Below are 22,976 nucleotides of genomic sequence, written 5' to 3' on the forward strand. Positions count from 1 at the left end.
CTACGTCAGATTTAAGAAATCAATTCTCCCTTGCTTCTAAAGAAGTCATTTTATTCTGGAAGACAAACTATCATGGTACAATTGGAAAACGAAAATCTTTATTTGGAACCACTCTGGGTTTTCTGTTGGGTCAATAGTTGTATTTAATATATGTAAAGATAAGCCAAAGGCAGTTTCAAATAATGATGACATTTTAGTCTGGGCATACTAGGCCCCTCCTGATAACAACATGATGGAAATATCACACATTTACCTAGAGTATTTTATTGTCAGCACAATGTGGTTCTGCATCTGGATGCAGCTGTGGTGCAGGGGCAGGAAGATAGAAAATGAGTTGGATTTGAAGTCAGACACCTTAGGTTCAATTTCCAGCTGAATGACTTGTTAGTGACTTGACTGGACCTAGTGTCCTACCCTTTCTGAATTAGTAAAATGTGTAGATTTAAATGAGATTTGCATGTGAAATCTGTTGATACAATCTAAAACACTATGCAAATGTAACCTTTTTAATTCCTATTGTTTTTCTTGTATTTTCCTTCCCACTGACTTAGTGAGGTAGGTAAAGATAGTAACACCTACAGAGACCTACTTGAGACGTGCAGAGTAAGCCTCCTGGTTACATGCATTTTGTAAGGAGGAAGCTGCCATTGGAGAGGGAAGAAGCTCAGGTCTTTCTGCTCAGTCTTTTGACAATTTTTTTTTTTTTTTTTTTTTTTTACCTATAAGGCTCTGTGCTGAGTGCTCTTCAGATGCTGGAAAGAGGTTGAAGAAGACTACACTTATCCTGCTTAACACAATTGTGCTGTTGCATAAGGCTCAGGATCTACCATAAAAGAGTAAATCCTAATTTCTCGCCTCAAGGGGCTCATGACATATTGGGAAGGAAAGGCTGACACACAACTAAATAATTGTGACTGATTTGATCCACTTCACAGGTTTCCAGAACAAAATTGTTATATTTCTCTGGTTCTTCAGATTCTTAGCCGAAGTCTCTTTGCTTTGATTTGCCATTAGATCAAATTCTTTCCTGAGCTCTTCTTCTTCCCCCTACAGCAACTAGTCAAGAATTATGGGATTAACTCTATCTCCATACAACAGAGAGAACAAAGCAAAATTAGCAGTCCACTTGTGGTCCACCACGTGGTGTTGTGGTTCTTTACTGTTCTCCGGTGTCATCCTCACTACCCTTTGTGTCCCTGAGGTAGAACCAGCAACATCTCATAGTTACAGCTCTCTGGCTTATACTCTATGGTTCTAAAGCACAACAGCTTTGTGAGAGTAGCTGCTAAGAGGGCATTTCTTACCTTTCTCTTATGAATTGTCCAACATGGTGGCCACTCAGTGACTAGAGCACCTGAAATGTGGCTAGTTCAAATAAAGGTGTACTTACAGAAAATACACTCCTTGTGGGGAAGAGGGAACCCTTCTACACAGTTGGTAGGAATGTAAATTGGTGCAGCCACTATGGAAAACAATCTGGTGGTTCCTTAAAAACTAAGACTAGAGCTCTCATATGATTCATCAATCCCACTTTTGGGCATATATTCTGAAAAGATGAAAACTCTACTTATAAAAGATACATGCACCCCAATGTTCATAATACCATTAATTACAATAGATAAGACATGGAAACAACCCAGTGTCCATCAACAGAAGACTGGTTTAAGAGAATATATATATATATATATATATATGTATAGATAGATAGATACAATGGAATATTACTCAGCCATAAAAAAAGAATAAAATATTGCCATTTGCATCAACATGGACTTAGTATCATACTAAGTGAAGTAAGTCAACAGAGAAAAACAAATATGATATCACATATGTGGAATCTAAAAAAGAATACAAATGAATCTGTGTGTGAAACAGAAACAGACTCACAGACATAAAAAACAAATTTATGATTACTAAAGGGGAAAGGGAGTGGGGGAGGGATAAATTAGGAATATGGGATTAACAGATACAAACTACTATATACAAAATAAATAAGCAACAAGGATTTATTGTAGAGCACAGGGAACTATATTCAATATCTTGTAACTTAGGAAACAATCTGAAAAAAAAATATATATATATACATAAATATAACAATCACTTTGTTGTACACCTGAAACTAATATAATATTTTAAATCAACTATAGTTCAATAAAAAACAAAATACACATTTTATTTAAAATATTTAACAAATGAAATATATAAACATGTCTCAACAATTTTTATATGAATTATTTTGAGATGATAATATTTTTGGTGTATTAGGTTAAATAAAATATACTAAAATTAGGCACTTCTTTTCCTACTAATGTGGCAACTAGAAAATTAAAATTACATTTGTGATTTGCAGTATATTTCTATTGACTATTACTGGTTAAGCCTGTGGTGTTTTCAGATTATTTGTCAAACTACTTCTCTCCATGATGATTTCCTCTTTGCTGGCCTTTGGTGCTCTTTACCACTAGCAACTTTTACTTCTGACCTTCTTAATCCATCAGAGACACTCTCAGATAGTGGCCCTTAAAAGAGAAAGGGATCAGAATCTAGATATTTTTCTTCTCAGGAGGTTTCTTCTCTCACTTGCAAATTTCCTGATCCCTGCCTCAATGTCAGCTGCACATATCAAGGGGAATTTGTAGGGGCTACCTTGTCAAGTCCCTCCCCTAAAATGACCATCCACCTGTCTCTCACTTAAGAAATCAGAATTACTCTAGTGATTTCTTTCAGAACAGAGACAAGTTGAAACTGGTAATGCTTAAAGTGGCATCATTTATAAAGCAACATGACAAGCCAGTTAATCAGCTTAATTCTTACCATCTATAAAATGGGTACAGCATGCCTTGTCTATTTGGTTAACAAAGTCCATAAAGTGGTTGGGAAAACATGTAACATTAGCATCTAAAACAAGAAACCAAGAAACCAGGAGATGAAACAATCAAGTGTGTTTAAATGGTGTCCTCTACACACCAGTTCATCTCAGAGAGAAAAACAAAATGAATCAGCTGATGGAATTAAATCAGCTAGAGTTATGGCACCCCCAGAAGCACAAGAAATGTGTGAGAGCTTCAGGCATAGCTGTGCATGTGAGCTTCAGAGCTCTGACAACTTTACTACCCCCCAGACCAAAACAAATTCTCTAGTGATCCCACAGGCAGATCATCTTCCTCAAATAAAGCATCCTTCACTGTAACAAAGTCTTTAAATATTTAGAAAGGTCTTAGTGTGGATTATAGCAAACATCTCAGTACGTCTTTCCCAGCAAGGATCTTGATGCACCACTGGGGTGAATTTTAAATATGGTCTTATTAACATAACACTTTCTACAGCTCAGATAATGCAGGGAGGCACCCAGAATCCTCCTAGAATGTCAAATGTTAAAACCTGGATTTCTTTCACTATGCATGCAAAATATATGCAAAGTGGTATCCTATGGGATTCAAAACCACTACCCGGGGGTACTTCTGGGAAAGCTAGGTGAGTTTCTGAAGTAATTACCTCAGAGATATTGTGGATTTAGCTCCAGACCACCAAAATAAAGCAAATATCAAAATAAAGTGAGTCATACAAATGTTTCAGTTTCCAGTGCATGTAAAACTTATACTATACTGCGGTCTATTATGTATACAACAGCATTATGTGTAAAAATTAATGCACATACCAGGGCTTCCCTGGTGGCGCAGTGGTTGAGAGTCTGCCTGCCGATTCAGGGGACACGGTTTCGTGTCCCAGTCCACGAAGATCCCACATGCCGTGGAGCGGCTGGGCCCGTGAACCATGGCCGCTGAGCCTGCGCGTCCAGAGCCTGTACTCTGCAACTGGAGAGGCCACAACAGTGAGAGGCCCGCGTACCACAAAAAATAAATAAATAAATAAATAAATAAATAAATAAATAAATAAATAATAATGCACATACCTTAATAAAAAATACTTTATTGTTAAAAAATGTTACCCCTCATCTGAACCTTCAACAAGTCATAGTCGTTTTGCTGGTGGAGAGCCTTTCTTCAAGTTGATGGTTGCTGACTGATCAGGCTGGTGGTTGCTGAAGGCTGGGGTGGCTGTGGTGCTTTCTTAAAATTAAACAGCAATGTAGTTTGCAACATTGATTGACTCTTCCTACACAATTTCACAATGCTGTTTGATAGCATTCTACACACAGTAGAATGGATTTCAAAATTGGATTCAACTCTGTCATTGCTTCATCAACTAAGTTTATGTAATATTCTAAATCCTTTGTTGTCTTTTCAACAATCTTCACGGCATCTTCAACAGGAGTAGATTCCAACTCAAGAAGCCACCTTCTTTGCTCATCCACAAGAAGCAACTCCTCATCTGTTAAAGCTTTATCCTGAAATGGCAGCAATTCAGTCACATCTTCGGTCTTCACTTCAAATTCTAGTTCTCTTGCTATTTCCACCACAATGACAGTGACTTCCTCCACTGGAGTCTTGAACCCCTCAAAGTCACCCATGAGGGTTGGAATCAACTTCTTCCAAAATTGTGTTAATGTTGATATTTTGACCTTTTCCCATGAATCATTAATATTCTTCATGGCAATAATAATGGTGAATACTTTCCAGGGTTTTCAATTTACTTTGCCCAGATCCAACAGAGGGATCGCTATCAATGGGGGATATAAAATGTATTTCTTAAATAATAAAACGATCCATGGACTGCAGAATGGATGTTTTATTAGCAGGCATGAAAACAACATTAATCTCATTGAACATCTCTATCATAGCTCTTGAGTGACCAGGGACATTGTCAGTGAGCAGTCATATTTTGAAAAGAATATTTTCTGAGCAGTAAGTCTTCACAGTGGGCTTAAAATATTCAGTAAACCATGTTGTAAACAAATATGCTGTCATCCAGGTTTTGTTGTTCCATTTATAGAGCACAAACAGAGTAGATTTAGCATCATTCTTAAGGGCCCTAAGAATTTATGGAATGGTAAATGATCACTGGCTTCAAGTTAAAATCATCAGCTGCATTAGTTTCCAACAAGAGAATCACCCTGTCCTTTGAAGCTTTGAAGCCAGGCATTGACATCTCCTCTCTACCTATGGCATTTCAAGATAACATCTTTCTCCAATATAAGGCTGTTTTGTCTACATTGAAAATCTGCTTCTTAGTGTGTCCACCTTCATGAATTACCTTAATTAGGTCTTCTGGATAACTTGCTGCAGGTTCTACATCAACACTTGCTGCTTCACTTTATGTTATGGAGATGCCTTCTTCCCTTACACCTCATGAACCAACCTCTGCTAGCCTCAAAAAAAATTTTTAATTTTTATTTTTATTGGGGTATAGTTGTTTTACAATGTTGTGTTATTTTCTACTGTACAGCAAAGTGCAGTTCCCTGTGCTATACAGCAGGTTCTCATTAGTCATCTATTTTATACATATTAGTGTATATATGTTGATCCCAACCTCCTAATTCATCCCACCCCGTTTTTCCCCCTTGGTGTCCATATGTTTGTTCTCTACATCTGTGTCCCTATTTCTGCCTTAAGAACAGGTTCATCTGTACCATTTTTCTAGATTCCACATATATACATTTATATATGATATTTGTTTTTCTCTTTCTGCCTTACTTCACTCTGTATGACAGTCTCTATGTCCATCTACATCTCTACAGATGACCCAATTTCATTCCTTTTTATGGATGAGTAATATCAAAATTTTCTTCTGCAGCTTCCTCACCTCTCTCAGCCTTCGTATACTGAAGAGAGTTAGTGCCTTGCTCTGGATTAGGCTTTACCTTAAGGGAATGCTGTGGCTGGTTTGATCTTCCATCCAGACCACTAAAATTTCCTTCATATCAGCAATAGGCTGTTTCACTTTCTTATTATTTGTTCGTAGCACTGCTTATTTCAATAACTTTTCCTATGCACTCACAACTTGGCTGCTTGCTGCAAGAGGCCTAGCTTTTGGCTCAGCTTTCCACATGCCTTCCTTACTAAGCTTAATTATTTCTAACTTTTAATTTAAAGTAAAAAATATGTGACTATTCCATATTGTAAACACTTAAGAGAAATGTAGAGTTATTAATTGGCCTAATTTTAGTATTGCTGTGTCTCAATGGCAGGGAATAGGCAGGCTCAATGAAAGGAGATGGGGGAATGACCAGTTAGTGGAGCAGTCAGAACACACACAACATTTATAGATTAAGTTCACTGTCTTGCATGGGATTGGTTTATGGCACCCCAAAATATTTATAGTAATAATATCAAAGATCACTGATCACGATTCACCATAGCAAATATAATAATGATGAAAAAGTTTGAAATATTGTAAACATTACCAAAATGTGCACAGAGACATGAAGTGAGCAAATGCTGTTAGACTCTTGATGCAGGGATACCACAGATCTTTAATTTGTAAAATGTACAACATCTGCAAAGCACAATAAAGCAAAGTACAATAAATTGAGGTATGCCTATATTCTGAAACTGCTAGGCTGCTTTTCAATCAAAAAAGAGACGTTCAATCTAAAAAGGAGCTACTGTGTACCTCCTCATTAGCTACAAAGTGTTGAAGTGTTAAAAGGAGGACCTAATTATTTAAATGAGAGTGGGAATGAGGAAGGGGCATTGATGATTACACTGTTTGGCTGTAATATCCTAGGAGATATGGAATATGAGGTATACCTTCTACAGGTACTGGAGGTTGGGGATGGATGGTTCAAAACCCTGGGCTGAGAAAACCAAAGGAACATAAGTGAATAAAAGTCCTTCTGCTCAAAAGAATCTGCTCTCTCACTGCAGCCTCTTCTAAAGAGAGTCATCAAGTCAAACCTGTTACTAGCAATCCTTGAATTAAAATTAAAATACATGTTCACAACAGATAATTAAAACCACATTCATAACAGCTTTATTCATAGTAGTAGAAAACAATTATTCTCCAACAGCTTAATGGATACAAAATTGTAGCATCTTCATTTAGAGGAATACTACTCAGTCACAAAAAGTAACAAACTGCTGATAAATACAATAACATGGATGAATCTCAAAAACCTTACTTTTTATCAAAAAAAGACAGAAAATAAATTATGTATTTATAAAAGAAAAATTGGGGGGCGGGGTATGTGGCTTGTGGGAACTTACTTCCCTGACCAGGGATTGAACCTTGTCCCTCAGCAATGAAAGTGCAGAGTCTTAACCATTGGATAGCTAGGGAATTCCTAGACTATGTATTATATTATTTTATTTATATGAACTTCTAGAATAGTAGAAACTAAATTATGTGACAGATGTTAGAGCAGCAATTGTCTCGGGGTGAGAATTGACAGGAATGTGGTACTAAGGGAACTTTCTGGGATGATGAAAATATTCTGTATTACTATTACAGTGGTGTTTGCACAAATGTATACATTTGTCAGAACTCAATAAAATGTACATAAAATCTGTGTTTTACTGTATATAGATTATATTCCTATTGTTTTTAAAGGTAGAAGAAAAAAGCCGTTTTCCAAGTTTAAATGAAATTTCCTTATATCACAGCTGTCTTGAATCTGTGGGTTCAATCTGACTTCAAGATTCATCCATACATACAGTCTTCTTTTATTCATAACTTATTATACAATTTCTGTCCTGCACTATTTTCACAAAAAGTGGGGAGAAAAGGAAAAGGAACCTGAGCATGAATGGGCCTTTCTCATCAGATAAAGTATTAGCCCAAGCATCTGCCTTTAAAAGAGGAAAGAACAAGTCCTCCTCCATCAGATATCCAGTTTCAGAGATGATTTTAATGATAATTGGCCTTATAAAGGTTCCCTTAGCAACTGACAACTACCATCTGATATAGAACTTGGAGTCTGAGAAAAAAATCTTGGTATATTCTGGTCACTTTTCCAAAGGGACCTGCATCTTGGAAAAGCATCTTCCATTTCAAACAGAATGATGGTAAAAATAACACAGGTTTTAAAATAGATAAACTGGTTTTACCACATACTTTTCCACTTCCTTGATAGCTGGTCAGCAAAGTTTATTCTAACCTCAGGCCTGTGGATTTGCCATGTTCAAATAAGGTATATGATGACTAAGTGAATCTGGATGTGGACCACCAAAAGTAAATTCTTTACCACATACTTTAAGATGTTTCAAATCCTGAGAAAGTAAGTAATCTTACCTCATTGGTGTAAAATGATCTCAAATAAACACTAGAAGAGCTTGTAGAGCATAGCAATATTTATGCTCCAGTTTCTTGAGTTTGATGGGTTTTCTTCTCTTTGAACCTCAAGCATAAGATGATGATAATGATGATGATGATGGTGGTGATGATGGTGGTAGTGGCGGTGATGATGAAACTGCTTATGAGAATGTTGGCCACCAAGGAGAATGTGGGTAGATAATTTTTTTTAACATCTTTATTGGAGTATAATTGCTTTACAATGGTGTGTTAGTTTCTGCTTTATAACAAAGTGAATCAGTTATACATATACATATATCCCCATATCTCTTCCCTCTCACGTCTCCCTCCCTCCCACCCTCCCTATCCCGCCCCTCTAGGTGGTCACAAAGCACCGGGCTGATCTCCCTGCGCAATGCGGCTGCTTCCCACTAGCTATCGTTTTTACATTTGGTAGTGTATATATGTCCATGCCACTCTCTCACTTTGTCCCAGTCTACCCTTCCCCAACCCCGTGTCCTTAAGTCCATTCTCTAGTAGGTCTGTGTCTTTATTCCTCTTCTGCCACTAGGTTCCTCATGACCACATTTTTTTTTTTTTTTTAGATTCCTTATATATGTCTTAGCATACGGTATTTGTTTTTCTCTTTCTGACTTACATCACTCTATATTGCCTACAATAATTTCATACTAGAACTCTCATCTTGTGGCTGGACCTCTCTCCTTTCTTTTGCTCATACTATCCTATAGTATAACCATACTATGCTATACTCTATCTTATAACATCAAGACTATGTTCTCTGCCTGATTTACAAACCCATTCAATATTGTCTTCTTCAGTTCCTGGACATGCACCTTCCCCAGAAGTGAAACTTTTCTCCTTGCCATCACATGATCAATATATACTTATTCTTACAATAAGAGGGTTCTACCTGGCATGAAAAGTAAGCCCCTAATTATAAAGGAACTGTTTATTACCTTTATATATTTTAATTTTTCTTTTCCAATGTTAATTGTATGTCTATGAAACGTTAAGACACTGTATTTTGCAGATATAAAAGCACATCCCCTTTAAATAATTCTGATGCATTTATACATATGATATAGACATTTAGGTACAGATAATAAAGTTTTAGAAAAACTATGAAATCATGAGCAACTGAATTTGCTAAAATGGCTATGTTATTTGATATTAGTTTTCAAAACTTCAAGAGACTGTGGTGAAAGCTTTTATTTTAAGAGCAATCATTGAAAGAATCAACTAACCTTGCTCTTCTCTGTCTCAAGTCAAAAAATAAACAGTGAAAGTGTATCTTAGTGGTTTGCAAGTGATTCAGAGCAGGATGCTCAGCTATTAGAAAGCCATCGATTGGCTGGAGGAAATGAGTTGGCTGCAGCCTGAGATATAAGCCAAAGCCCAGGATTGTGAGGCCAGGGAAGGATGCCAAGGTGCACTGCATTACTTGGCAAGAGTTCAAGCTCATTGCTAAAGGTCTGCTCTTATTCAGAATCCAGGTTTCCTAGGCTTTGCAAAACTCTTGCCTTGATATTTGATATTTTTAATTTAATCTTTCCATCTTTCAAGATCTTGATATTGATATAAAATGTTCCTTTGATTACAGTCCCCAAACCCACTTTTATAGGTTAGAATTCATTCACTCCTTTTAGACTGACTGTCCTTTTAGACTGATAATCAACTTTGTTTACAGACTCTATTTTCAGAAATATCTCTCACTCTGGAAAATAAGCAAGTTTGGCAAGAGTACTACTGAGAAAAAATATTAGTGGTTCAAGAATATCAAATCCATTAGCCACTCTCACCAGGCTGTTTCAAATAAAGTGTACTGGGAAGGGTCATGGCTGAACGGGAAACTAGCAGACATCAGTTCTATTCTGGGCTTGACTTCTGTGTGACCTTGAGCAATTCATTCAATTTCTCTGCAGTTCAGTTTGCCCAGGTTTCAAAAAATTGAAATGATAATACCTGGATGTTGTGGAGACTCATCATATTAGTAAGATGCTTTGGACTCCTGAGACACAAGCTAATGTAGAAATAGAAGATATCCAAGACATGGCTTACAACAATACATCTTGTATTCTATATACTGTATTCTCCTGTATATCCTTTCTTCACTGCTTTAAAGTCCCATGAGTTATTCCTTTCAAATACTGTATTATTCTATTCGAATTGTTGCCCAGTTACAAATGATGGGATAAAGGTATACTCTACTGAAATCAATTCATTTAAATTCAACACAAGAAAGATTGATGAAGTACTTAGAAAGTGGGTTATTAGTTTGATGACAATCCATAATCTCCTAATATTAAAAGAGCCTCCTTGTTTCTATCTCTTTTTCTGAACCATGTAAAATCTAATGTTGTTTTACTAACACCACCTTATATTTGCCAAGTGATTATTAGCTGCTAAATACTTTCCTTGCATTATTTTATTTAGTTTTCATGACTCCATGAGGTGTGTTTTATTAGCATCCTCATTTTACAGACTGGAAAGCTGAGTGAGAATTAGCAAAGACTCAGAATCACTCAAGTTGTCAGGAACATCACTGTCATCCAACCTAGTGTCTCTTAACTTCTAGCCACTAACTTAAACTTTCCCCAAACTAATGATGGTCAAACGTGAGTATGTCACGCTTTTGAATATTTGACATGCTTGTTAAAGATGCAGATGCCTGAAACACACACACACACAGAGCTTTGATGCTATGGCTTGTTTATTGTACATTAGAGACACATCCAAGGATTGAAAGTGAGGGGCTTTGATGTGGCCTTAGTAAAGACTTAGGTCAGAACAAAGACCTTATAGGAAGCCAAGAGGGGACCCTCCTGTTGCTAGGTTGAGATAAGCAGATGGGTATAATAAATCTCATGACCTTCAGTCATACTGGATGGTTAAGCAAGTATTAACTAGAAATTGATAAAAGACAACTGTGCTTATATACCTCAAGAGCAAGTGTTTCTTTAAGTACCACTTAGCCAGGACTCAACTCTTATTCCCATCAGCTAGAGAACTGCTGTGGGAGATCGCAGTTATTGCACTTATTGTGGGATATAAGTCATGATTTCTCAACCTCAGCACTCTTGACATTTTGAGCCAGATAATTCTTTTCTTTGTGGGGATTTTTCTGTACATTGTGGGGTATTTAGTGGTATCCATGGCCTCTAACCACCAGTAACCAGTATAAGGCCCTCCCTAGTTGTAAAAATTAAAAATGTCTTCAGACTTTGTCCAATGTTCCCTGATGGGCAAATCACCCTTGCTTGAGAACCACTGTTTTATGTTATATGGAGGACTCAGGGCATTGGGAAGGTCTAGCTGGGGAAGAAGAAGTCTATCTTCTTCATACAAATTATTACTTGAAAAGGGTATGTAAAGAATCCAGAGATCCATAAGGTCTGCCCTTTGCAATTAAGACATCTATATTCTACTGGAGCAAATACCATATTTCCATACACCACAGTAATATAAAGTACCAATGGCTGTAACAAATGTTCCAAAAACTGTGTGGACCCAGTGGCAGGTACCCACTCCAGACTCCTGGAGAAACCCTGAATTGGGGGAAAGGAGTAGGGAAACCATCCAAGCAAGAAGAGAGAGAAGACTAATTAGAAATAAAGGCTGAGAACCACAATTTGGAAAAGCTATGACAGCCAAGGGGGGAGTTTTAGGGACATGACTCAGCTGACAGGGGCACACACTCCACCGAGAGAGAAAGGGAGAGAGAGGGAGAAGTGGAACAGCCAGGAGCCTGGGGGAGAGGTAGCCACTGTTGACTGGAACTAAAGCACTTTGGGCTGAGGGGGCAGCAGGCAGGTGACAGGGAGTGAGTGAGAAGTGATGGAAGATGAGAAAGTGGAGGCAGGAAAGAAAACCACTTAGGGAAACTTTGTTTGGAAAGAAATGAAAGTTACAGCCTGAGGGTAAAGCAGCAGAAGAGGGACACTTAAGCTGATGCTTTCACAGCATCGTTCCAGAACAGACAGGCTGGGTTCTAACACAGTAAAGGTGTCAAGAGTTATGTGGCTTAAGTAACTGAAGGATTTTGAAGATTATACTACACAAAGGGCGGAGAGGAGGTAATTTGCCAGAACTCTGGTTTTGTTTGTTTTAAAGCACAGAAAGAAGAACTGTCCCAGAGATGGATCTCCCTTTCTTGCTGACACTTCCTTGAGAAATCAAAGAAAGAAGAAGCCTTTCTCTTAAGGCCTTTAAGAGCCAGAGACCTAGAGGGGTAGGATAGGGAGGGTGGGAGGGAGGGAGATGCAAGAGGGAAGTGATATGGGGATATATGTATATGTATAGCTGATTCACTTATTATAAAGCAGAAAACGAACACACCATTGTAAAGCAATTATACTCCAATAAAGACGTTAAAAAAAAAAAAACAGTGACCTTTCTCTGTAGTTGATGCTATGCTAGAAAAACGTTTATCAACTGCCTGGCTGGGACAAAACAATACAAAACACAAGAAAACACTCAGATTTGTAGCATTTGCTAATTTCAGTGGTGTAAATATCCAGCTCCCCTTTCCACCGCTAATTTTAAACTACCATCAAGAAGCCATTGACTAGAGGATTGGGAAGAGCTGAATACAATTGGCTCTTGCTAGCCAGCTGCAGCTCACCAGTGTGGCTTTAGTCTCCACTAAGTCATGACTTCTGGAAAGCCATCTTCTCAGCATGTCCACCTCGACTAAATGTTTGGGCAGAAGTAAAACTTTCAAGTGAAGGGCTTTTCAAGTGCCCCTTGTCTCGAGGTAATAGTTTCCATTTTTGTGGCTTTCCATCCATAGTACAGGAATGGTGTATTACATACAGGAATGGTGTACTCAGGCAGTAGAAAGCCAACTTGAAATGTGTGGGACAAGTGTGGTCCACCAAAGATTTAGAATAACAAAAACAAATAAATTAATAAGGAAAAAGTGACCAAAATAAACAGCTCATATGGGTAGAATTTAAATTGGTAGCTTCTGCTCTTTGGTTATTTGGAGGAGACTTTGATTTCATCCATGTGGACAGACAGAGCAGCAGCTACGGTTATCTGTGTTGTGCTAATAGACAGAAGACTTCCAGCCCTGTTAGCCATCAGCAATCCTGACAAGGGCTTAAAGGGAAATAGTTTCTGTACCTTGAGATAGGAGCAGGGGAGTGGAGGAAGACAGGGCATGTGGCTGGATTCACTGTATCTACAAGTTCTCACATTTAATTCCACTGAAGTTACATCATGAGACTTGGACATTATAAAAACTCCTGACCTGAGGAAAATAATCTTGGATAAAAAACTCTGTGTGTCCTTGTCTTTTGCTTATTTTTCATTACAGAGATGCCAGGAATAATTCTTCACATATTAGTGTAATCAGTTTAGGATCCAAATGGCCAAGTATGTATGGTTTGGTTGCCCACTGAAAACTTTTGGGGGGTATATTAAAAATAATATATTTCCATGTTATCAAAATATGTAGGAAATAAATGAATGATGGAGAAAGAAAAACACATATAATCTGAGAGGCACCCATGTACTTTTGTCTTTTTCTTTCTAGTCTTTTTTTTCCTATTATTTTTCTACTATGTCTCTTATTTCCAAGGTATTTAGAACAATGAAATGTGTTGCTAGTTCATATTTTCTTTTAGAAAAGAAGTACTGGTGGGTAGATGCTGATGAGAGAAATAAACTCATTAATGTACCCCTAACTCTGTAAATTAAAGATATGAATACAGGCTGGTACAAAAAAGTCAGAATATTTAGTTCCTTAATTTGAATTCAGGGAAGGTGTGTGGGTTGGAGAATTCTCTGGCAAATTAGAGCAGACCTTTTGTTTTTTTAATAACTGGATGATGTTGAGTTACCTCATTAGGCCTATGCAGGTTTAATGATGCTTTACTGAGGGTGCATTGGAAGGTCCCTGCAGAGGGCAAAAATTGTTTTCCTTGAAAGTTTCTAAGGCATTTGTAAACTCTTCTCTATAATTGCCCCATCTGGTTTTGACTTTCTTTCCTACAGGTCTTTTCCTAAACATTTTTTAATTTTTGGTCTATCATCATTCCTCTTACATAACTGTTAGTAGATTTTTCTTGTTGGAGAGCCTATAATCAGCTCTCACTGGGCTCTGCCCTCACGGATAGTTGGGGGTCATGAGATTTGCATCTGTTTACTGCTTATAGCACCTATCCCAGTGGCTAATCGTGGTGACAATCTCTGCCAAATTTAGGACTTGACAAACTACCTGACTCTTTTACAAACATTTTCTCAGTCCATCATCAAATCCCTGGGAAGGAGGCAGGAGAGGGTTTTACTGGGGAGGCTGGTAGAAGGGGAAACCCAAGCATATGGAACAATAGTAAGTTTGGAGGTAAAAGTCCATCAGCATTGTCTTAAACTTTTTTCAACTTTGTGATTTGCTTTCCTTTCTTCTTTTGTTTATCAGAAAGGATACATTATCTAGTTAGACAATAACCTTTTCCTATAGGAGTTTTTAAAATTGCCTTTTGCAGCTGTGTGTTTAGCAAGAGAAAGCTGGAACTATTTCCTATGTGTCATCTATGTAATCTTAATACTTCTTACTTACTGATATTGGATGATGGGTCAGGTATTCATGCTCAAAATAACATCCCTGGTGCCATGATGATCTAGGTGGCCTAAACCAGAAGGAGGGAGGCTTCCCAAGATGGTACAATCCAAAACCTCAAACAAAAAGGTGAAATCATCAGATCATTCCTTTGGGAACAAATGCCTCTGAATTTAAGGTATAAGTCACATTTCTAGACTTACTCTTGTAATCCCCCATGATAGTAGCAAGCAAATGTGCTGTGAGGATATTGGGACTGGAATGGACTAAAATAGAATTGGATTGGCAAAGATATTTTAATGGGCATTGAGACTGATAAGTTTTTGTAAAATAAAAGAATAACTTTCTCCTTTGAATTGAGCTAGAGACATTGCAACTTTTACTTCCATGATTCGTGCACCAAGATGTCAATTTTTTTTCCTAATATTCTACAAAATACTCACTGTCATATCCCTACAAAATCTCTGGAGCCTTACTGACAGTTGTGTGTGTCAGGGAGGTGGGCGAGAGGTGTTGAGGGTTTCTGGTAATTGTAGTGATGTATTATCCCACCTCAAATGAGCCTAGCAGTAATTTTCCCAAAGTTCATAACTGGTCAAGTGTAAAGGTGGGATTCAAATACAATTCTTCTAGTATGAGGTGTTCTAACTCTAATCCAGTTTTCTATCCTTTCTAGCCTTGTTGCCACCTGCATATAGAGTGTTAAATAAAGGTTTGTTGAACTGGATTGAATGGAATTGCACACCAAAGGGAGTTTTAGATCTGCCTTCCCAATAAACACAATTTCCTCTGGACCAGATTCTCAGCTTTCTGTTCTGCCTCTGAGTTCATTTGATAAGAGACTTGATTGGGGCTTGTTTTAGCAGATAAGTTCAGTTAATATTTACTTTAGGAAAGTGGGATTAGTGAAGATAGGTGGAGAATGAATTATACATTCTCTGAGCAACTGAAGGTCATTAGGAAATCATGCAGCTGCCAGAGATTTCTATGTGAGACTTGCACGGAGATGGCTGGAGGAGATTTCCAAACGTTCTGGTTTCTATTTACTGCAGTCACTTCAGAAGTGGTGAACTGGGACGATTAGGCTGTTAATTCAAACAAAGGGGAACTTTTTAATAAAGAAAGTGACACATGCCTATGTAAAGATCACTCCAAAAGGCTGGTGGACTGTGCAGGCAGTGAAGGTGGGGGAATCACAAGAGCTGAGTAATTTGTTGAGCCAATATGTTCAGAAGCCAAGAAGAGGGGTGTGAGGTAGGGAGAACCAACTCAACTAGCAAAACAGACCCTGGCAAGAGCAGTTATTCTAATGCAGAGTCCAAAAAGTATATTCAATTCAGGTAGCAGTTTGAATAATGTTAACACCGGAAATTTCTCTCTGGAGGAAAGAAACCTTTCCTGTAGGGTGAAACTGGAGGTTGAGACTGGGCAATGACAATAGCTAATAGGTCATCCTTCATCCTCCTGTCCTATATACCAGGCACTGTGCTTAAATCCCCAAAATAGCCTTAAGTGCCAGGGAAAATCATACAAAATTTATAGATAGGGAAATACTCTAAAAGTTTAATTTTTTTGCCCCAATTCATAAGCCCAAAGTGGAGGATCAGAATGCAAACTTATATTTGGTTGATGGTGAACTTTTATTGTGTATCATGTATCAGAGTACCTATAAGTGTACAGTATGCTTCTTCAGAAAGGAAAATCAGAGAGCAAGCCTGAATGCTGTTTCTGGTGTCCTATGGGGAGATAGATTTGAAGCATTAAAATTTGGGTGTTTTATGGGTTTCCAGAGTCCATTTCTATCATAGGAGAAACTCAATACTTTTGAGACCTCATCAGCTGATGGAGCTAAGGTTAAGGATCATCTTCTTTCTCTATTCAGGATTGACTGACTCAGGAACAGGGCAAACCTGGACAGGTGGGTAGGGTCGACGATGTTCCAGTGAGAGACCTGGTGAAAACAAAAGCAGAAGAAAAAAGATTATCTGGGTGTCACTCAGTGTTCATTCAACAAATATTTGTTGAGTGTCTGCCATTTGCCAGGCAATGTCCTAGGCATCAGGACATAATACATGCTGCAGGGAACAAAACCACAATTTAAAAAGAGAAGAAGCTTTGGCGGTAGGCAAATCTCAGCATTGTCACTAACTAGTTAAGTGACCTTAGGCATGTTACTCAACCCATCTGAGTCTCTGCCTCTTCCTCAATATGGACCTAATGGAGCTCAGGTCTAACAGTTACAGTAAGGAATAAATAAGATGCTGCATGTAAAAGGCATGGGTCATGGTGGGCACACACTAAATAGTAATGATATTACTATTCTTATTCACCATTAAGAATTTAAGTTTCCTAAGAAATCCATGTCCAGTTTTTTCATAATGCAATAAGGTGTCAGCTTCCTCTGTGCCTCCTTCTAAGTATTCTATACAATCTAAACGTTTCATCTTGTTTTCTGGAGGACACTAAAATATCGGTGCATTTCTTGGGTCTTAAATTCTACATTTCTGGGCTCTACTCATCCTTTACCTCCCTTTTTCCTTACACATAGTATGGTTGATGTGATGGTTACTTTTATGTGTCAACTTGACTGGGCCACATGGCACCTGGACATTTGTTCAAATATTATTCTGAGTATGTCTGTGAGAATGTTTCTGGATGAGATTAACATTTGAATAGGTAGTCTGAGTAAAGTAGATTGTCCTCCCTAACGTGAGTGGGCCCTATGAAATCAGCTGAAAACTTGAATAGAACAAAAACCTGACTTCTCCCAGAATAAGAGTGCACGCCTGCTGCCAGACCGCTTTGAGTTGGGATATCAGCTTTTTCTTCCTCTGGACTTGAACTGAAACATTGTTCTTCTTGGTTCTTGAACCTACTGGCTTTTGGACTGGAACTTATACCACTGGCTCTCCTGGTTCTCAGGCCTTCAGACTAGGACTGAAACATTGCCTCTCATGGGTCACCAGTGTCCAGCTTGATGACGGCGTATCTTGGAACTGCCCAGCATCCATAATTGAATGAGCTGACTCCTTATTTTAGATATATATTTAGATATATATATATATAAAATATGTATCTATCTATATCTATTTACTTATCATCTATCTATCTATCTATCTATCTATCTATCTATCTATCTATCTATCTATCTATCTCCTACTGGTTCTGTTTCTCTGGAGAATCCTAATACTGTTGAGGATACTGAAATATAGAAATGGGATCTTCCCAAGGTCATGCTAGTACCTAGGGGAGAAAACAGGGTAATTTCCATATCTCTTGGCTCACAGTGCAGGGCACCTCCTGTATTATTCTTCACTTCATGCTCTCATACTGCCTCTGATTGCTGTGGCTAAAACTTCCAAGACTATGTTGAATAATAGTGGTGAGAGTGGGCAACCTTGTCTTGTTCCTGATCTTAGTGGAAGTGCTTTCAGTTTTTCACCATTGAGGACGATGTTGGCTGTGGGTTTGTCATATATGGCCTTTATTATGTTGAGGAAAGTTCCCTCTATGCCTGCTTTCTGCAGGGTTTTTATCATAAATGGGTGTTAAATTTTGTCAAAAGCTTTCTCTGCATCTATTGAGATGATCATATGGATTTTCTCCTTCAATTTGTTAATATGGTGTATCACATTGATTGATTTGCATATATTGAAGAATCCTTGCATTCCTGGAATAAACCCCATTTGATCATGGTGCATGATCCTTTTAATGTGCTTTTGGATTCTGTTTGCTAGTATTTTGTTCAGGATTTTTGCATCTATGTTCTTCAGTGATATTGCTTTGTAGATTTCTTTCTTTCCGACATCTTTGTCTGGTTTTGATATCAGGGTGATTGTGCCTTTGTAGAATGAGTTTGGGAGTGTACCTCCCTCTGCTATATTTTGGAAGAGTTTGAGAAGGATAGGTGTTAGCTCTTCTCTAAATGTTTGATAGAATTCGCCTGTGAAGCCGTCTGGTCCTGGGCTTCCGTTTGTTGGAAGATTTTTAATCACAGTTTCAATTTCAATGCTTGTGATTGGTCTGTTCATATTTTCTATTTCTTCCTGGTTCAGTCTCGGCACGTTGTGCATTTCTAAGGATTTGTCCATTTCTTCCAGGTCGTCCATTTTATTGGCATATAGTTGCTTGTAGTAATCTCTCAGGACCTTTTGTATTTCTGCAGAGTCAGTTGTTACTTCTCCTCTTTCATTTCTAATTCTATTGATTTGAGTCTTCTTTTTTTTTCTTGATGAGTATGGCTAATGGTTTATCAATTTTGTTTATCTTCTCAAAGAACCACCTTTTAGTTTTATTGATCTTTGCTATCATTTCTTTCATTACGTTTTTATTTATTTCTGATCTTATCTTTATAATTTCTTTCCTTCTGCTAAATTTGGGTTTTGTTTTGTTTTGTTTTACTTTCTCTAATTGCTTTAGGTGCAATATTAAGTTGTTTATTTGAGATGTTTCCTGTTTCTTAAGGTAGGATTGAAGCATTCCCTCTTAGAACTGCTTTTTCTGCATCCCATAGGTTTTGGGTCATCGTGTCTCCATTGTCCTTTGTTTCTAGGTATTTTTTGATTTCCTCTTAGATTTCTTCAGTGATCACTTCGTTATTAAGTACTGTATTGTTTGGCCTTCATGTGTTTGTATTTTTTAGAGCTCTTTTCCTGTAATTGATATCTAGTCTCATAGCATTGTGGTCGGAAAAGATACTTGATATGATTTCAATTTTCTTAAATTTACCAAGGCTTGATTTGTGACCCAAGATATGATCTATCCTGGAGAATGTTCCATGAGCACTTGAGAAGAATGTGTATTCTGTTGTTTTTGGATGGAGTGTCCTATAAATATCAATTAAGTCCATCTTGTTTAATGTATCATTTAAAGCTTGTATTTCCTTATTTATTTTCATTTTGGATGATCTGTCCATGGGTGAAAGTGGGGTGTTTAAGTCTCCTACTAAGATTCTGTTACTGTCAATTTCCCCTTTTATGGCTGTTATTATTTGCCTTATGTATTGAGGTGTGCCTATGTTGGGTGCATAAATATTTACAATTGTTATATCTTCTTCTTGGATTGATCCCTTGATCATTATGTAGTGTCCTTCTTTGTCTCTTGTAACATTCCTTATTTTAAAGTCTATTTTGTCTGATATGAGAATTGCTACTCCAACTTTCTTTTGATTTCCATTTGCATGGAATATCTTTTTCAATCCCCTCACTTTCAGTCAGTATGTGTCCCTAGGTCTGAAGTGGTCTCTTGTAGACAGCATATATATGGGTCTTGTTTTTGTATCCATTCACCTAGTCTGTGTCTTTTGGTTGGAGCATTTAATCCATTTACATTTAAGGTAATTATCGATATGTATGTTCCTATTACCATTTTCTTAATTATTTTGGGTTTGTTATTGTAGGTCTTTTCCTTCTCTTGTTTCTTGCCTAGAGAAGTTCCTTTAGAATTTGGTGTAATGCTGGTTTGGTGGTGCTGAACTCTCTCAGCTTTTGCTTGTCTGTAAAGTTTTTAGTTTCTCCATCAAATCTGAATGATATCCTTGCTGTGTAGAGTAATCTTGGTTGTAGGCTTTTCTCCTTCATCACTTTAAACACGTCCTGCTAGTCCCTTCTGGCTTGCAGAGTTTGTGGTGAAAGATCAGCTGGTAACCTTATGGGGATCCCCTTGTGTGTTGTTTGTTGTTTTTCCCTTGCTGCTTTTAATATGTTTTCTTTGTTTTTAATTTTTGATAGTTTGATTAATATGTGTCTTGGCATGTTTCTCCTTGGATTTATCCTGTATGGGACTCTGTGCTTCCTGGACTTGATTAACTATTTCCTTTCCCATATTAGGGAAGTTTTCAACTATAATCTCTTCAAATATTTTCTCAGTCCCTTTCTTTATCTCTCCTTCTTCTGGAACCCCTAATTCAAATGTTGGTGCGTTTAATGTTGTCCCAGAGGTCTCTGAGACTGTCCTCAGTTCTTTTCATTCTTTGTTCTTTATTCTGCTTTGCAGTAGTTATTTCCACTATTTTATCTTCCAGGTCACTTATCTGTTCTTCTGACTCAGTTATTCTGCAATTGATCCCATCTAGAGTATTTTTCATTTCATTTATTTGTTGTTCATCGTTGCTCGTTTCCTCTTTAGTTCTTCTAGGTCCTTATTAAATGTTTCTTGCATTTTCTTTATTCTATTTCCAAGATTTTGGATCATCTTTACTGTCATTTTTCTGAATTCTTTTTCATGTAGACTGCCTATTTCCTCTTCATTTGTTAGGTCTGGTGAGTTTTTATCTTGCTCCTCTTGCTCCTTCATCTGCTGTGTGTTTTTCTGTCTTCTCATTTTGCTTATCTTACTGTGTTTGGGGTCTCCTTTTCACAGGCTGCAGGTTCATAGTTCCTGTTGTTTTTGGTGACTGTCCCCAGTGGCTATAGTTGGTTCAGTGGGGTTTGTATGCTTCCTGGTGGAGGGGGCTAGTGCCTGTGTTCTGGTGGTTGAGGCTGGATCTTGTCTTTCTGGTGGGCAGTTCCACGTCTGTTGGTGTGTTTTGGGGTGTCTGTGGCCTTATTATGATTTTAGGCAGCCTCTCTGTTAATGGGTGGGGTTGTGTTCCTGTCTTGCTAGTTGTTTGGCATAGGGTGTCCAGCACTGTAGCTTGCTGGTTGCTGAGTGAAGCTGGGTGTTGGTGTTGAGATGGAGATCTCTGGGAGATTTTTGCTGTTTGATATTATGTGGAGCTGTGAGGTCTCTTGCGGACCAATGTCCTGAAGTTGGCTCTGCCACCTCAGAGGCACAGCACTGACTCCTGGATAGAACACCTAGAGCCTTTTATTCACATGGCTCAGAATAAAAGGGAGAAAAAGTAGAAAGAAAGAAAAAAGAAGATAAAATAAAAGTAAGATAAAATAAAATAAAATGATTAAAATAAAAAATAATTATTAGGAAAAGATTTTTTGTTAAAATTAAAAAAAAATGGACAGACAGAACCTTAGGACAAATTGTGAAAGCAAAGCTTTACAGACAAAGTCTCACACAGAAGCATGCACATAGACAGTCACAAAAAGAGGAAAGGGGCAAATATATATATATATATATATATATATATATATATATATATATATATATATATATATATATATATCTTGCTCTCAAAGTCCACCTCCTCAATTCGGGATGATTTGTTGTCTATTCAGGTATTCCACAGATGCAGTGTACATCAAGTCGATTGTGGAGATTTAATCTGCTGCTCCTGAAGCTGCTGGGAGGGATTTCCCTTTCTCTTCTTTGTTCGCACAGCTCCTGGGGTTCAGCTTTGGATTTGGCCACGCTTTTGCGTGTAGGTCGCCTGAGGGCGTCTGTTGTTCGCTCAGACAGGATGGGGTTAAAGGAGTCGCTGATTAGGGGGTCTGGCTCACTCAGGCCTGGGGTAGGGAGGGGTACGGATGGGGGCGTGCCTGCGGCGGCAGAGACCTGTGTGACGTTGCACCAGCCTGAGGCGCACCATGCGTTCTCCTGGGGAAGTTGTCCCTGGATCACGGGACCCTGGCAGTGGCGGGCTGCGCAGGCTCCCGGGAGGGGAGTTGTGGAGAGTGACCTGTGCTCGCACACAGGCTTCTTGGTGGTGGCAGCGGCCTTAGCGTCTCATGCCCATCTCTGGGGTCCGTGCTCTTAGCCACAGCTCGCGCCAGTCTCTGGAGCTCTTGTAAGCGGCGCTCTTAATCCCCTCTCCTCGCTCACCAGGAAACAAAGAGGGAAGAAAAAGTCTCTTGCCTCTTTGGCAGGTCCACACCTTTTCCTGGACCCCCTCCCGGCTAGCTGTGGTGCACTAGCTCCCTTCAGGCTTTGATCACGCAGCCAACCCCAGTCCTCTCTCTGCTATCCAACCGAAGCCCGAGCCTCAGCTCCCAGCCTCGCCCGCCCTGGCGGGTGAGCAGACAAGCCTCTTGGGCGGGTGAGCAGACAAGCCTCTTGGGCTGGTGAGTGCCGGTCGGCACCGATCCTCTGTGCGGGAATCTCTCCACTTTGACCTCCACACTCCTGTTGCTGTGCTCTCCTCTGTGGCCCCGAAGCTCCCCCTTCCGCCACCCACAGTCTCCACCCGCGAAGGGGCTTCCTAGTGTGTGGAAACCTTTCCTCCTTCACAGCTCCCTCCCACTGGTGCAGGTTCCATCCCTATTCTTTTGTCACTGTTTTTTCTTTTGCCCTACCCAGGCACGTGGGGAGTTTCTTGCCTTTTGGGAGGTCTGAGGTCTTCTGCCAGTGTTCAGTAGGTGTTCTCTAGGAG

This window comes from Pseudorca crassidens, chromosome 4 (assembly GCF_039906515.1).
Source record: "Pseudorca crassidens isolate mPseCra1 chromosome 4, mPseCra1.hap1, whole genome shotgun sequence".
NCBI classification, from domain to species: Eukaryota; Metazoa; Chordata; class Mammalia; order Artiodactyla; family Delphinidae; genus Pseudorca; species Pseudorca crassidens.